The 12,253-nt window shown below is 43.3% G+C and overlaps 1 protein-coding gene and 1 long non-coding RNA gene across 8 annotated transcripts in view; one reads left to right on the forward strand and one right to left on the reverse strand.

Annotated features, from left to right (window-relative positions):
• The window catches only part of LOC109379995 (uncharacterized), a 9,584-nt gene extending 3,692 nt beyond the window's left edge, over positions 1-5,892 (reverse strand). The window contains exons 1-4 of one of the 7 annotated variants that reach the window (XR_002123334.1): positions 5,725-5,892; positions 4,185-5,316; positions 1,168-1,300; positions 3-499 (exon numbers count right to left, since the gene is read on the reverse strand). This is a non-coding gene — a long non-coding RNA (uncharacterized LOC109379995). Of the gene's footprint in view, positions 1-2; positions 500-1,167; positions 1,301-4,184 lie in introns of all 7 variants that reach the window. The other 6 variants (XR_002123335.1, XR_002123337.1, XR_002123338.1 and 3 more) reach the window with 6 other exon arrangements.
• Positions 5,893-6,245: 353 nt separating this feature from the next.
• Positions 6,246-12,253, forward strand: part of YWHAB (tyrosine 3-monooxygenase/tryptophan 5-monooxygenase activation protein beta) — an 18,935-nt gene continuing 12,927 nt past the window's right edge. The window contains exon 1 of the mRNA XM_019637102.1: positions 6,246-6,430. The gene's annotated coding sequence lies outside the window, so the exon portion shown is untranslated. The remainder of the gene's footprint in view (positions 6,431-12,253) is intronic.

Genomic DNA, 12,253 nt, shown 5'->3' on the forward strand with positions numbered 1-12,253 from the left:
ACACACACACACACACACACACACACACTACCAACAAAAGTGTCTGAAGCAAAAGGGAATTCATTGGCTCATGTTACCCAACAGTCATGAGTAGCCTCAGATAAGGCTTGATCCAGGACTCAACAGATGCCACCAGATCCACTTCTTGGCTGTTCCTCTCCACTGGCCCCAATATGATGACACAATGGCTGAACCAGTATCTGGCTTTACATCTTGCCACCACTGAGCGCTGGGAAGAAGAGGCAATCTGTGTCCCTACATTATCAGCAGAAGTCCTTGCTTCTTAATCAGGGCAATGCAAATTTAAAATGCACTTAAGTGATATTTTTTTTCTTAAGGTATTGGCAAATAAGTAAGTCATTTCCAGGACTGTGGGCGGGAGAGTGGTGCCCCTCCAGATTGGCTCTTTCCTCTCCACCTCCTCTGTGTCCCAGGAGGCAGGCCTGCAAGGGCTACATCAACAGGCTCCTTGGCCCTCTGTCATCTGGGTGAGGTCAGCCTAGTAGGAGACCGAAGAGAAAAGAGTGACTTGAGGCCTGTATGCTCTTGGCTCCTTCCAATGGGGCCATATTGGGCTGGCTTCACCCAGCCCTTTCCACAGGACTCTCATTCTCCTTGTTCTACTAACTGCTCTCTCCTCTTGTGCCTTCAGGCCCAGGGGGAGTAACAGCCCCATTGCTACCAGCCCTGGGGTACTGCACTGTGTTTTGTAAAACAGTCCTGTTATTAAACTCTCCTTGAAATTCTCCTAATGAGTGTGCCACATTCAGATACAGAGAGAAAATTGGCCTAGTTCCTTCAGAGCGCTATTCATCAGCCAATCCACATCTCTGAGAAACACTTGCACAAGGGGCAAGTAAGGGATATTGGCTACACCCTTGTTTGAAATAACAAAAAATAGAAACAAAATTTAATTTTCTTCAAATAGGGAAATAGCTAAATAAGCTATAGTACATCCATATTATGGCATAGTATGTAGCTGTTTAGAAAGGAAACTGATGTATTTGTATAACATGGAAAGACTTCTAAGACACATGTTTTGCTTGAAGAAAGTAAGGTTCGCTACCATAATAAATTAGATAGCAATGATATCTATAGCCATAGTTTTATGTACTCTTCAAAACTTTAGACAAACGTTCACTGCCCCTCCCTGTGATTTTCACTCACCAAAGAAATGTGAGGGAAAGTGGCATGAAACTTGCAAGCAGAAGCTTTTAGAGATTCCACCATTCCTTTCTTCCCCTCTGCCATGAGATTAGCCTACTCTGGTTGCTTCTTCCACCTGTGTCCAGAGATACAGCTGAAGCCAACCCATGACAAACATGAAAGGAACAAGAAATAAACCTTTGTTTTTGTAAGGCACTGAGATTTTAAGCATGTTTGTTATTGCAGCAAAACCTAATTAATGCATGCTGCTATGGAATTGATACTTGGTTACTTTCTGGGGAGGAGAAATGGCCTTGGGGGACTGGGGGAGGGGGTGATCACGGGGACTTTAGTTTTTAACATTTTAGTTTACTTACAATGAAAATATATTAATGCATCACTTTGTAATAAAATACATTATTTAGAATGAAGACAGCAGATGTTTTCTTACTTAAATGCTAAAAAATATCATTTTTAAAACACACACACACACACACACACACACACACAAACACCCAATACATGAATGGTTCTTTTTGCCCAGGTGGCTCGCTGAAGAAAGAGACTGGAGGCAGATGGATGGCTGTGTGAACTTTCCAAGGCTAGAGGAAGTCCCGGAGCGTGACAATGCTTTGCCGCTTTCCCTAGAGATAGAAATCCGCAAAGCCTAGACACACTGTGAAACTTATTTCTGGTTCAGCCACCATGAAACAGACATACAGATCCATCTTTTTTGGTTTTTACATGAATGATATCTACCTTTCCATTTATATGAAAACAAAGGTGATTATATGACCAAAGGTCAATTCAGTGAGTTTGAAGATTCTGGTCTTGACACAGCCTACCTTTGTCTGGCAAAGTTAGTGAGGGCTATGGGAGCTCTTTTTCTGATCACATCTATAGATCACTCTGTGTCAGAATTTCAGCCTTTGTTCCATTAAAACGAAAAGCCAAAATTGGTTGGATGGATATCGAAGACCTCATGCAAGTTGACATGTCATAGACTACCCTTCAATTTCACCTTTTTATTCAATCCAAATGGCAGCCCCTCTTGTCTTTGAACTGTACTTTTGAGCCAAACGTCAGTGGCCAGACTCCCTGATCCAGTGCCCAGTCCCCAGCTTTGCGTGATCAGGAAGTTATGATGGATGCAGAAGGAGGAGCGAGAGGTAGTCACCCTGACCTCTCAATCACAGCCATAGTGACTTTGAAACAAAGTCCCACCCCTGACTTAGGTAACTCTGGCTCTTCTAATGAGTCTGCAAGCACCTAATTCCTTTCATTAAATCCCTTTCTGCTTAAAATAACTACAGTGGTTTCTGCTTCCAATTCCTGCACAGAATTCTGACTAAATACAAGTTGGAAGATAATATTCAGAAAGTAGACCCAAACACAAAAAGATAAAAAAAATAAGAGAAAGGAAAAAACCGTAAAATTAGAAAATCATTCCAAGAGCTCAGATATCTGAATAATTGGGGTTCCAGAAAGTGAAGACAAAGAAAATAGGGGGGTGGAGGAAGGAAATCTTCACAGAAATAATTCACAAAAATATCCCAGAACTGGAAGAAATAAGTTTTCAGATTGAAAAAGATCATTAGTGACAATTAGATATTATGTGCCTCTTGATAAGATGCAATAGGAAACACACAGTCCCACCTGTAAAATTTTCTTGCCAAAAATTGAGCTGAAATCTAATTAAGCCTTTAGATAGAACTAACAGTTTACTGGACATTCAAGGGATGGTGTCACATTTTTAAAACACTGCAAGAACCCAATCAGCCAAATTCAGACCGTGAGAAACTCTATAATTTACCCAGTTTCTTCAACAAATCAATCATATAAAGAAAAAAGGAGGAAGAATAACTATTAGGGATTAAAAGACACTTAAGAGATTTAACAGCTAAATGCAACATGTGGAGCTTCTTTGGATTCTGATTGAAATAAACCAATGTAAAGAAGTAATTTTTAAGACAATTAGGGAAAAATCAAAACTGGGCCAAGTATTATAAGATAATAAGGAATTATTGTTAATTTCCTTAAGTATGATCATGGAATTGTGGTTACTTTTTAAAAATTCTTCTCTCTTAGAGCTACATACTAAAGTATTTTCAAAATCAGTGATATAATGTCTGGGATTTGCTGTGTAACATACTGCTCCTAAAAACAGTGTAAAAGAATAGTAAAATAAAGCTGGGTGATGGGTACATGGAGTTTATCGTACTATTCACTCCACTTTTGAGTCTGTTTGAAAATTGTCATAATAAAAAGCAAAAGAGGAAGAAAGAAGGAAAGCAGAAAGAAGAAAGGAAGGGAAGGGAAGGGAAGAGAAAGAAAGGGAAGGGAGAGAGAGGGGGGAGAGAGGGAGGAAGGAAGGACAAACTGTGGTGCATTCATACAATGGAGTAATATTCAGGGATAAAAAGAAATGAGATCTTAAACCACAAAAAGATATGGAGGAATCTTAAATCATATTGCTTAATGAAAGAATCCAGTCAGTAAAGGCTGTACGATTCCAGCTATACAACATCTGGAAAAGACAAAACAAAGATAGTGTAAACAAAAAGTCATGGCCAAGGGTTAGGGTGAGAGGAGAGGGTAAGGTTTGAATAGTTGAAGCACTGAGATTTTTACTACAGTGAATCTGTTCTATGTGATACTGTAATGGTAGGTGCCCAACATTATGCATTTGTCAAAATCCATAGAACAACAAAAAGAATAAACCCTAATGTAAACAATTGACTTTAATTAATAATGTGTTAATATTGGTTCATCAATTGTAACTAATGTACAACACTAATGTAAGATGCTAATCGTAGGGGAAAATGTGGGTGGGGAGAGGGCGGGTCTATGGGAACTCTACTATCTGGTTAATTCTTCTGTAAACCTAAAACCGCTCTAAAAAATAGTCTATTAAATAAACAAAAAAATTCATTATGGAATCTAAGGCTCAAGTATCACCTCTTTCAGGAAGTCTTTCTTGCTCCCCCACCACACTCGCAAGATGGGTTAGGTGCCCTTCTCCCATGCTCCCATCATACCCCGGGCATATATATTCCTATGGCTGCATCTGTCGCATTGTATGTTTCTTTGTGTCTCTGTCGGTTAATAGCTGTGGTTTGTTGACCGTTGGCCTGGAATGCAGAGATGGTGAAAGCAGCTTATCCATGCAACCCGTTAGCAGGCACCCAGGGATGCCTGGCAAAGGGCACTTCTGTTCCTTCAATGCGCTGATGATGTCATCTGTGGTGTAATCATCATGAGCCCTGTGACCCACTAGGCTATTTTCTGGATGGGGGCATAAGGCACAGTCATATTACATGAAGACTTATTTCAACCTCAGCAGTCTCTGGATTACTGACCTTTGGTTTGCCAAAGATAGATCCCCATGGGGAAGTTTTTGCACTGGGAAACTTTTCTGGGGTTCAAGCCATCCTGCGGTTTTGATGTCACATTCGTGCTGTTTACATTACACAACGTTCAAGCTTGCTCAAGTTAAAAGGCGGTATAGCACAGGGGTGACTAGCACCAACGCCTGCCTATATGACAGACAACATGAATGAGGAAAGTAGGCTTGGTGAGGAGGGGACCCTGGCACTTTGAAAAGTCCATGCCCGACCTAGAGTAGGCAGCCACACTCCTGGATTCAGCCAACTGTTGCCACACAGCAATGTTGCCAGACCAGGCAGAGATGCAGGTTTTTGTTCACACACCGTCTTTAAAAACTTGGCAACTAACACAAATGATTTAGAAATACTGGACCCTATCTTGGGAGGAGAAGGAATCATCCAATTGAATTGGGGTTTTATGATGGAGGGGAAAAGAGCAGGGAAAGGGTGCAGGGTAACGCCAAGTCCGGAGAACCTTGATTGTTGCACTCAAGGGGCTTACCAATTGTCTTCTAGGTCTGAGTAATCACCGAAGGATTTAAGCAAGAAAGGAACATGATTAGAATAGCATTTTAAAAAGATCTCTTTGGCAGTTGATGGGGGCAGGGCTGAGGGGAAGGTGATGAGTTAGAAGTCTATCATTAAGGTGGGTCAGGGTAAAGGAGAGATGACAAAGGCGTATTCACTTTTGTTTTTTTTCTCCTACCATACTGTGAGCTCCAAGACAGCAAGCGCCCTCCGCTCCGTCTTGTTCTTGCTGGGTCTCCCACAATCAGCACACAGCCTGGTCAATAAATATTTGTTGAAAGAATGAATGAAAGGGAGGGCGTGGAGGTGACAGGCATTTTAAAGAACTGTGTTTAAGAGTCAAAATGTATATAATGGTGAGAGCCGTCATGGGAGCGAGGGGCCGTGGAGGCCTGTTTCCTTTCCTTAAGTTTCCTCTAGGAGCTTGGAAAGGGGGGTATTCAATTACTAGATTATAGACACAGGCTTCAAAAAAAAAAAAGAAAGAAAGAAAGAAACCACCTTCGATTCCTGGCACTTCTCATGGCCTCTTCAGTCCAAAAAAGAGGAAATGATAAGTACCTTGAAGGACTGTAAAGAGGATTAACCAAAAATTTGGGGATGAGCAATTTCTGTCCGTCCCTAGGTCCAGTATTTCCAAAGGACACAGCAAAAGGGGACTGACCTCAACCTCCGACCCCGTGGCGATTACTTCTAGGGTGGGGAGAGAACCGATGACCTCGGAATCTATGGGCCTGGCCCACTCCCGTTTTAACCTAAGCAGAGTGGGCCTCAGGCCCGCCCAACCCCAAACCTTGCCCAGTCTTCCTTGTTCCCGCACATCCCAGTTCTTGACCCTGCCCCCACCCGCCCCCTCTCCTCCCACNGCCCAGTCTTCCTTGTTCCCGCACATCCCAGTTCTTGACCCTGCCCCCACCCGCCCCCTCTCCTCCCACCTCCTCTTTCCGCTCCCCCGCCCCCATTTCCGTCCCCCTCCGCCCGCCTCCTCCTTGCTCCGGGTCCCGGCCCTCCGCCCTCCCGCGGCCGCTGCAGCCCGGCCCTCCGCTCTGCTTCCTCCACCCTCTGTCAGCGCCCCTCTCACGCGGCCGGGGCAACCCCGTGCCCCGCTCGCCCAATGAGGAGAAGGCGCAGGGGCAGGGCGGGGCTCGGGGCCGGAGCGGAAGTGGTGACCGGAGCGGAAGTGGAGCTGCCGCCACCGCCGCCGCCGATTCCGGAGCCGGGGTGCTTGCTGCCGCCGCCACTGCAGCCGCCGCCGCTGCTGCTGCTGCCGCCGCCGCCGCTGCCGCCTGAGGAGTGGGCCTGGGAAGAAAGTGGTCACCGCTCTCGGAGCTCCTCTCATAAGCGTCTTTGCCCTTTGCAGTCCTCCCACGGTGAGTACGGCGTGGGGTCCGCCCGCGGCCCCCGGGGGCCAAAACCCGAAGCTCCCCCCGGGCGACGGCGGCGGGGAGGTGGCGGCGACTACGACCAGGGCGACCCTGCGGGTGGGCTTCTAGGGTAGCGCGTGCGGCCTCCTCGGCCCCGCGCGGCCGCCTGCGGCGCGGGCCTGGCCTCGCCGCGGCCCCTCCCTATTTCCGGGGCCGGGCCCTTCGCTCTTGGAGAGGCCCGGGCCGCCCTCGCCGCCTGCGGCCCTGCCCGGCGGGCGGGGTGCGGTTCCGTACCGGGCGGGAAGGGACTTCCAGCCGCGGACCTCGGGCCCTCCCTCATTGCCTAGTTTTCGATTCTCGCGCGACCCCTCCCTGCTCCTTGGGCGCGGAGATCCGACCTTTTCAGCCCTGTCACCCCTGCTTCTCGCTTTTCGGCTTCCAAAAATTAAAATTGAACCAAATGTGGACGAGTTCTCGAGCCCCAATGCCCCTGCATGACTTCCCCTGGGTGGGTAAGGGGTTTAACCTTGGGAGAAAGCAAAAAGAAAACCCCCTCCCACTTTGCAGTAAAGCCATTTATTTCATCATCGTTTGCTGGTGTTGGAGCCTGGCAGAACCCGAGATTCCCTGGGAAGCCCAGGGTTGAGGTCTGAATCAAGAAAATGCATTTGTTGGAACCGGTTACTGAGTCAGGCCGGATCCCCAGGAAAAAAAAAAAAAGTCAAAGGCTGAATATCGAGTATTTTCCCACGGCATTGACCGTCATTAATGCCAGAGTCTTTTGTGTCCTCGCCCCCAATTCCCTCACACTAGGTGTTAGCATGTTTTTAAGGACTGAAATTTGCCCTGATGGCCTCCTTGGTGGTGGGGAAGGGTGCGAGTGATTTGGGCCCCTTTTCTTCATAAGATCAGTACATCTTTGCCTATTGCAAATGGAGACCTCGGATGCAAGTGGGGCTTTTCAAAGGTGGCAGTATTGGTAAGACCATTTGCCAGCCTTTCTGTAAAAATCCATGTCTCTTGTCCTTGCGGTCACTGGTTTTCTCTTAGGTAAGGCTAGATAGCATCAGGCTCTGGTTTTACTTGCCCTGTTGTGGGAAATGGAATTTGGAAAGATGATGTTATGAACACACAAAATCAGGCGGCAACAAGAGCCCAAACAGAAAGATGAGGCATTTGTAAGAGTATAAAAATGGTCTGCATTTCTCATTGTCTCAATTGTTCGTGTGAAACCACACACACACACACAAACACACATGCAGTTTATAGACCAAGACACATGGTTACTCAGCTTTTTGCATTTTCCTGTTAGAAATTTATATGTATAAATATTGAGGTTGTAGTGATCTTCTTGGAACACTTTCGGTGGACCCCATTTCTTATTTAGGAATAGTATCTCAGTTGCCTGAGCCCTCGAATTTCTTGCCTCTATGTCCTTAGCACACAAGATGGTGAGAGTAAAACCTGCCAGTTTTACTGGACCCAAATGAGAATTTGATGTGTGGTCTAAAAAATAGAAGGCTACTAATCCAGTAGCAAATGCTGAATTACTTTCCTGGCTCCTCCTCTCAGTGAGATAAGAAACCATTCACCCATCTTTCAGCTGGGGTCTTTATGGGAAGTGAGGTGATTTGGCCTAGACCACACACCTGGTTTTCAGACTGAATATCTTTATTCATCAGTAGTAAATATTTATGGACTGTCAGTCCCTGGAGTATGGTATGGCTCTACCCTATAATCTTCTGTACATTTCCCATCATGCAGTGCTTGTGTTACGTTGAAGCCATTTTGGAATTGGATCTCAAGATCAGGGAGGCAACCTCCATAAAACCAGGCTGAGCAAATTCCCATGGTGCTGCTTCCCAAGGCACTCAGAGTCTCCAGATTTTTGGGCCATTGCAAAAAGTGCATTTTAGCCCATTTGGCTGTGGATATAGGAGTAGAAAGAGCCCTGGACTTGGAGTCAGATCAATTTGATTCAGGTCTTGCCTGCAGCATTTTTTAGCTGTATGATCTTGAACATGCTGCTTAATCTCTGGTTCTTGCTTTCTCTGTCTTTAGAGTTATTGTATAAGGCCTTTTTATAAACTGTGAATTGTTAAATACAAGCTTTTGATTTTGTTTTTTAATCAGAGTTCACTGTTAATGGCTTTCTTTTTTCCTCTGATGAGACCCAACCCTACTGGGCATATGTGTTCTCATTAAAAAAATAACAGTATTATAGAACCTTATTTTGTGTATAGCATCTCCAGTCTTTCTGAGCCCATTTTCTCATCTGTACAATGCAAATGGTAATGGTCTTTAAAGTGTTCTTGTGAGAAACTCAGTAAATAAGGATCTGGGCTATAGTAGGTGTTGTGTAAATGTTATTTGACCATATAAATGAATATACATATATAGATTAGACATGCATATATGCTGTATACCATAAACACATATAGAGTCCATCCATTTGTGATTTATTCATCAACTGATGAGGTAGCATCAAGCAATTAGTTTATAATAATAAGAGCTACCACTTATGTTGCTCACTATGTGCCAAGCTTTGTTCTAAGCACTTTACACATATTAATAACCCTTCATAACCTATGATAGGTAAGTACTGTTAGTCCCATTTTACAGATGAGGAAACTGAGGCACAGAGAAGTTAAATAACTTTCCTAGGGATATGCACACACACAGCAAAGGGTAAGTCCTGGAACCAGAAATCAAACCCAGGCAGTCTGGCTCTAAAGATAGATTTCTACTCGTAGTAGAGCAACATGTGTATGTCTTTTGTGTGAACATCATTTCGTCCTTAATTTTTCTTTACATGTGTCTTTTTAAAGTAAATGTGTTTGAACAGGAATTTTAGCTATTTTTGAAAATAGACATAATGTAATTTATTGGGGGGGAATATATTCATTCTAGCTTGTAGGGATGATACTACTTATCCAGTTTTTCTAGTGTTTGCTTCATACCAGGGAGAAAATTCTTCAGTGACTTTGCAGCATGCTGTTTGATTTATCCAATCCTAGGTTCTTCATCTAATAGAATTTAGTCAGGACCACTGTTAGTAATTTTTCTTTATCATACTACCTCTTATGTAGAGTTTTAGATTTTCTATATTATGTTGAGGAGGAGGAGATAAGGAATATACGTAAGGAGAAAGAAAATCCTAAATTATAACATCCTGTTATGCTGCCGGCTCTTTCATTGGCATCAAACTAAGCAGTTTTCCTTTAAATGAGGATCCGTACCTTAGAGAATGAACTAAAATTTACTTGTAAAGGAATTTTAAAGTTCCTGGGTTCCTACATTTTTCTAGGGAGAGGTGACAATTCACACTAACTAGGGGGCAAGAAGTTAATTCTATAATAGCAACTTTTAAGCTTTAGAACTTGGTCTCAACACCAATAAGATCCTAGTAGTCATATGTATGTCATGATGGCGAACCATAGTTGTATTCTAAGGGAATTTTTCTGAGGGGAATACTTAGGAAGGAAAAATAGACTAAAGTACTTTCTATTTTGTGATGCATATGCTAAAAGCCAATCATCTTACTGCTTTCTCTGTTAAAAGATCTAATATAGGCATCGTTGTATATTTGTGATACTATAATGAGATAAAATTGATTGGTGGCCCCAAGAGAACAAGTCATTTCCCAGCTGACTTTGAGTGAGATGACTTTTTCTTAGTCTGGCCATTCCTCTATTATGTAAGTTTTTTTCCTGTACTGGTTAGTTTATTTCATTGTTTTCTTAAGAGACCCAACAATAAAAGTTATTTCTGAATGGCCTTGACCAGGACAGAGATTGGAGGCAACAATAAAGTAGTTGTGAGCCTTGGCCATTGTTACTGTTTGTCCGCAAACCTTACCTTAAAGCTTGTTTAACAGTCTGGTGAGTTTTTGGCATATGCTGTTTTTAACTGCTTACTTTGATTTTGGCGTTTAAAACTAGATAAATTAAGGCCAGTCTCAAACCTCACTGTAATAACTTTTTAGAGACCATCAAAAAAATTGTCAATGCTTTTTTTTTCTTAGTAAGCATTGAGAATCATAATTTATCTTGACTCTTGAGTGCTGCAAAGAGGAAAGAGCGTGTACCAGGTATACCTGTGTGACCCTGGGCAAGTTACCCTTGGCATCTATAAAAAGGGACAGTGATACCTACCGCATAGGATGCTCAGGATTAAATGAGTTGATATAAACTTTTAAAAGTACTTTGCACATTTAGGCGGACCATAATTGATGGGGTTTGTTGTTGTTACTAGACCATTCAGCCAGTGTGGCTTTTTGTATAGCTAACTGATGAGACTTTTGAATAGAGGAGATGGCCAGAAAGTATTCCATGGGCTCGTTGAAGCTCAGTTTGAATCTATAAATAAGACTGCATTTCATAGGCCAGATGTGGTCTACCTACCTCTATCCACATAGGAAATAACAGCGTGTTCACTTCCTTAAAAAAGTGCATTAGTTGATCCAATAGTTTCATATTCAGCGTCGCAGGCATTGTGCTACGTGAGGGGCGCCCACAGATAAGTCTGGGCTCCTCCCTGAAGCTCACAATCCAGTGTGGGAGCCGACAAAGGCTTTTACAGTAAACTGTGATAACAACGGCTGTTCTAGAACTAGGCATGGGTAAGTTTAACACGTGCCTTTCTTTTAAACATTTCTTTAAATGTAAAGCCGTCTGGATTGAAAAGAAATGTGGTAGGTAGTAAGTGTCCCTTCACTAGCTGACCATTTGTTTGTTAGACTTTTGTGTGGAATATACTGTGGCTGCCGTTGACTGCTTACAGTGTGCAGAGGCTGTGCTAAATATTTTGCATCATGAACAAATGTATTTGTTCCTTACAGGAACCTTAAGTAGATTTGTCTATTTAATGCATAAGAAAACAGACTCCCAGAGAGATCAGGTAACCTGTGGAGCTGGTGTGTGGTACTGGTAAATTGTACTGGGTCACTCCCATTTTGTTGGTGAGCCCAAAGCTTTTGAACCCTATTCACAAGGTCGACCAGTTAGGCTGTCTTTATGGATCAGAATTGGTATATTGTCTTTTTAGATTGATCACTTAAAGCCAAGAGATCAGTGTATTGTCATATCTGCTGTTGATTGACATTGTGTGACCTTGAGCATGTCACTTACCACCTCCATTGTTTTAGCTTTAAATTTGGCTCATTGGATATAATGATATTCAACAACTGATGGGAAGGAGGGAAGGAATTTTCAAATAGAAGTGGTTTCCCTCCACAGTTCCAGTTCTCTGGACTTCAGTGCTGATGACTTTGTATTTCAGACATGCTGTGTTTTATTTTCTAACAAAGAGCCTGCCAGTGTTTGAATGGAATTAAACCTATTACAGGACTCTGAATTTTGTGTGTAGAATGGTACAGACATTTTTAGAGTGGGCGTTTTTCAGTGAGTAGTTTTCTTTAAGAGCCAAGAGTACTTTTTCTGGGTAACACCCACTAACCACCTGGTCCCACTGACTTCCGCAGTCCCGCCTGCAGTAGCTTGGCATCTGTTTTTCCTTCAGCAGAGTGACTCCAGAACCGTAACTTTGACTTTCTGGTGCTATGGGTGGGTGCTCTATCTGGAATGGTACATCTGTGAATCCTATTCAGAATTGACTGTCAATCCCTTACCCATGGGGACTCTTGAGCCTAGATTTCTAAGATGCTCCTATCAGTTTCCTTGCTCCAGATTGATAACTTCTCATTTCTTTATCCACCTTGGCCTTTGATTTCTGTTTCATCTAGAGATATATACACTCATTTTATTCATCCACATTCCTGTCCCTACATAGAGTTCCCGTTTTGTCTCCTACATGTATAGCCTGCCCCCC

Source organism: Hipposideros armiger, unplaced genomic scaffold (assembly GCF_001890085.2).
Source record: "Hipposideros armiger isolate ML-2016 unplaced genomic scaffold, ASM189008v1 scaffold_31, whole genome shotgun sequence".
NCBI classification, from domain to species: domain Eukaryota; kingdom Metazoa; phylum Chordata; class Mammalia; order Chiroptera; family Hipposideridae; genus Hipposideros; species Hipposideros armiger.